The sequence below is a fragment of the Pundamilia nyererei genome, unplaced genomic scaffold (genome assembly GCF_000239375.1).
Source record: "Pundamilia nyererei isolate P.nyererei 1_Seehausen unplaced genomic scaffold, PunNye1.0 scaffold00188, whole genome shotgun sequence".
Lineage (NCBI taxonomy): Eukaryota > Metazoa > Chordata > Actinopteri > Cichliformes > Cichlidae > Pundamilia > Pundamilia nyererei.
In genome coordinates, this window is record NW_005187589.1 from 470,951 (window position 1) to 475,970 (window position 5,020).

Sequence of the window (5,020 nt, forward strand, 5' to 3'; positions counted from 1 at the left end):
TGTGTTATTGTTTTGGCCATAAGTTTAACAGTTTTGAAAACAGTATGTAAGCACATGCAAAATGTCCTGTACGTACAAAGATTGTTGGCAGTTGTTGTGTCTGAGTGAGAAAATAATTAATGAGATTTGAGAGATGTAGTCATTGAATGCATTTTGTGCCAAAACAATGATAACTGGTCCTCAGTTTAGCCCACATAGACTTCTGTTGTGCTCACTGTGTGAGGAGTTTTGCAAACGTGACGTAAGTATTGAGAAATGTGTCCTAGCGTCTGTAAAAAACTGTAAGTACTACTTACAATAATTAAAAAACAATGAAAAAAGTGAAATACTATTTCCATAAGAAAGTCAAAGAGTGGAGATTACAGTTGTTGTTGCAGGACAAACTGCCACGGCTGCTGCGTCTTGTGTAGATGAGTTAGTAAAACAAACTGATCGGCCATCTTATCGTGTTTTGTGATACATACATCCTGTTTATTGCACGAGAGTGTAACCATCCATGTCCTTGTCCATTACCAGGCATTTCATTTTGTACAAATTCAACCAACTCACCAAAGTCTATATGTTTTTTTCCTTGTGCCCAAGCTTCTGAACAAAGCTTCAGTTGGTCTTATCTTTCTTATTATCCCGCTGTGTTCATGTGCTAAAAGATCCACTCCATCCATTCTCCTCCTCTTATCCAATTCAGGGTCTCAGGGGGCTGAAGCCTGTCCCAGCTGTCTTAGGGCAAGAGGCAGGGTATACCATGGACAGGTCACCAGCCTGTCGCAGAGCTAACACACTGAGATTCATGCTCACACTTATGGGCAATTTAACCTAACCCCACTAACTGTGCTTCTTTGGATACCATACCATATCATATTGGATGGTATGGGATCCGGTATCCTTACCGGATTGTGGGAGGAAACCAGAGTCCAAGGAGAGAAGACCATGCAAACACAAGGAGAACATGCAAACTCCACACAGAAAATCCCTGGCTTGATGGTGGAATTGAACTCAGGCCCTTCTTGTGAGGCAACAGTGCAAACCACTGCACCACTGTGCTGCCCAAGTAAATAACTTCCTTGTAACTAAACTGACACTTCCAGTGTCAGTTTAACACTAAGATGATGAGATGGTGAAACTGTACTTCAATGTGGATTAAATTGATTTTTTCCCTCCAATTGCTAATACCCCAAAAATACAACAAAAAACAAAATAACCCAGATGTTAATGCTCGGTAATAACAAGTTCTCAAACGTGTTGAAATGTTTTCAGAAGGCACCAATGCTAAATTGGCATCACACTGGCTAATGTGGTTCCTCCAGTTAACTCACGCGCACACATCCATTAATTAAGCCCCAGCAGGTAAGATTAGTATTGAACACATCACCACATTCGCTAAGTAAATATTTTTGTAAAGGTGTTGGCATGAACTTTTCACCAGATGCCAGTAATAACCAATCAAATCCACACGTACAAAGAAATCCAACCATAGATGTCCACAATGAAGTTATGTGTAAAAATGAAAATACGACACAGGAAAAAGATTATTGCACACACTTAGTGAGATTCATTTAATACTTTGTACCAAAGCCTTTTTTGGTGATGACAGCTTCAAGGCGCCTCCTGTATGGAGAAGCTCAGGCGTGACTTTGGCCACACAATCAGTCTTCTACTCCCAAAGGTTCAGTGAACTCTGAGCTTTAGATCTTTCCAGAGCCGTTGAATGGGAGAGTTGCGGCATCTCCATTCACTCCAATAGGTCATTTCCCCCTCCAGCAGTGGCAGCATGGTACAAAAGATGATTAGGGCCGCTGGAAAAAGAAAAAGTGGGGACATCTTATTTTTCTTTCCAGAATTCTGAGGAAATAACAGTCAATTATTTGATTGATCAAATCTGTAGCATGGAGCCTCACAATAGTTCCGAAGGTTATCAACATATACTAGCCACACTATAAAGATACAGCAGCACAGAAGTTTGAGGTGTATTTTAAAAGGAAAGGAAGGAGAAAAATCTCAGTACAACTGCCCTCTAAGCACTTGTGGAACCACAACTCTGACTCTGACTTACTCAAGGGCTCAAGGGCTTGGATTCAGGTCAGGTGATTGAGAGTTTCCTTGGCAGTGTGCTTGGAATCGTTGTCTTCCTGAAACGTTCACGTTCATTTCATGGTCCTGGTAGATGGCAGCATATTTTTAGCAAGAATGTCTTGGTACATTTTTCCATTTATCCCTGCTATAGTTATATGAAGTGTGCCAGTGCCATATTCTGAAAAACAGCCCCACACTATGATGATCCAAACTTCACCGTTGTTGGTGTTTTGGGGGTGATGTGCAGTGCCTTTAGGACCCCCAAACATGACGTTTGTTATGTTATCCACAGTTCTGCAGCACTATATACATATGGACAGTATTAACTAGGGGTGCAACGATATTCGTATCGATATTGAACCGTTCGATACAGTGCTTTCGGTTCGGTACACATACGTATCGAACAATACAGAATTTTTAATTTATGTTATCAACTTTCCTTCTGACGATGCTGTCTGTGTTGAGCGCTCAGTGGATCTGCGCTCGACAGTGCAGCCTAGGCGGAGTAGTCGAACGCAGATTCACTGAGCGCAGGGCAAGCTAGCCAGACAGAAGCTAAGCTCTCCTTGCAACATGGCAAATTGAACCTCCCCCACCCTCATTCAGATCTGGCGTTTGGAACTATTTTGGTCTTCATGTGACTTATGACCCTGAAGGTAAGCGCGTCATGGACTAAAGTAAAACAGTATGTTGGATGTGCCACGCAGTGCTCAATTACATGGGTGGGAACTAGTGCGTTAGCGCAGTTAGCTCGTTAACGTGTTGACGCTGTCCAGCCCCATTCGTCTTCCTGCCAACCACATCCGGCCTGTCAGATTTTCTCTTTCCAAACCTCAACTTTTGCCAGCAAAAGCTCAGCTATATTCAAACTTCAGAATCAGAGAGACTTTATTAATCCCAGAGGGAAATTGGGATGTCACAGGAGCATAGATCAGTAGATCAGCATAGACCAGGGGTGTCGAACCCCAGGCCTCGAAGGCCGGTGTCCTGCAGGTTTTAGATCTCACCCTGGGTCAACACACCTGAATCACACGATTAGTTCATTACCAAGGAACGTCCACACGTACACGGGTATTTTTGAAAACGCAGATTTTTCTATGCGTTTGCACCTTTCATCCACACGTAAACTGTGTTTTCAATCACTGAAAATGGAGATTTTTAAAAACTCCTGATTTTCGAAAACTCCATTTTTGCGTTTACATGCGGACGAGGAAAACTCCGTTTGTCATTGAACGTCAAAGGTGTGCGCCTTTTTTGGCGTGACGCTGTGCGCTATGTTATTGTTTACATGAGATGAATTTATAGAGACAAAATACTGTTACTGTTAATCTGACTATCTGCAGTTTTTACACACATATACATGCGCAGTTACTGTCCCTCCGTTTAGAAAGACAGAGGCGTCTGAGTGAACTTCGGACGTGGCTTATAGGCAAAGGTTAAAATATCAATACCACAGTCTAAATATCAGGAGAGCAAATCAATATGCTTTCAGATGTGTGGCTACATGTTGGTGACCTTTCAACACAGTCGCTGTCACAACACAAATCCCAACGTCGCTTTGAATAAATTTACTTTTTAAAAATCTATCTATGAAGCGCCTTGAGGCGACTTATGTTGTGATTTGGCGCTATATAAATAAAATTGAATTGAATTGAATTGAAAAAAAAAGTACATTTATGTATGCTGTATGCATTTTGTTTATTCCTAGTTGTGAGTCTACACCAACCAAAATACTGTCTTTAGTTATTAACATTTGAAATGTTGAAGGCACCTGAAAAGTAACACAAAATTATCTGCCTTTTCAGGAAAACAAAAACTTTTCGGTTTTGTGAGGGTACAAAACCCTGTTTAGTCTTTCCCTCCCAGGCTTCTAGACTTCTGATTGGCCAACATTTCGTTTTTAGCGTTTACATGTGGATGGAAATATTTTTTCAAAACTGCACGTGTGCACATGTGCAAAAACAAAAATGGAAAATCTCCGTTTTCAAAAATACCCGTGTACGTGTGGACGTAGCCTCTGGACACCAGCCCTTGAGGACTGGAGTTCGACACCCCTGATCTAGAGCATCAGTGACCACTGAAGGTTTTGGTGGAGATGAATATAATCCAAGGCTCTTCACAGTCACCAGATGTCACACCAGCTGAACAATTATGGGATATTTTGGACTCCTGTGTTACGCTTGCTTTTTGCTTGAGCAGGAATAGGGTGAAGTCAATCTGCAGTGTGAAAAATGTGTGCTGCGATCAGTACAACCTTCGCTTGTGCTCTTGTTTGTTCATCGGCTAACTCTGGAGAAGAGCAACGTTTTTACTTAAAAAGAGCTGAATAAAAACTTTAAAACAATAAGAAGTGTCCACCCACCCTGCTTTTCCTGTTCTCAGTGAATGTATGGCTACATTGTAACCTTGGTTCTCTGAGTGAGAGACTCTCTCTTTGCTCCATGATATATTCCACATGTACAGGTATGATCCCCTTTTGTCAGGGTGTGCGGATACTTCTTTAAAACACTACAGCTTGCCCCGTCACACCCCGTGCATCTATAAAACATGAAGGTCGAACCAGGGAGTGGAGGGGCTATCAATCTGCAAGACACAAGACTGGCCCCAGAGGGTCCCGTAAGATGTAGAGAACACTGCAACTGAACACGCCACTACGATGCTAGGCTAACTGTGGACACATAGCAGGCAACCGCTAAAGAGCACTCAGCACCTGCTCCCTGAAGGAGGGTCTGGCTGCCCCATTCTGATGGCAGAACCTGGCAAATGTGGACTCAGCCATCCGGTTGTCTAAAGAGGGAACCACCTCTTCATAAGGCCCATGAGGTGGCCATCCCTCAGGTCGAGTGGGCCCATACTCTGGAAGGGAGGGGGACACCGGAGTAGGCGTATGCCTGGTAAAATGTCTCCACAACGAAACAGGATAGTCTGGACTTAGACAGGGGTCTGCCCA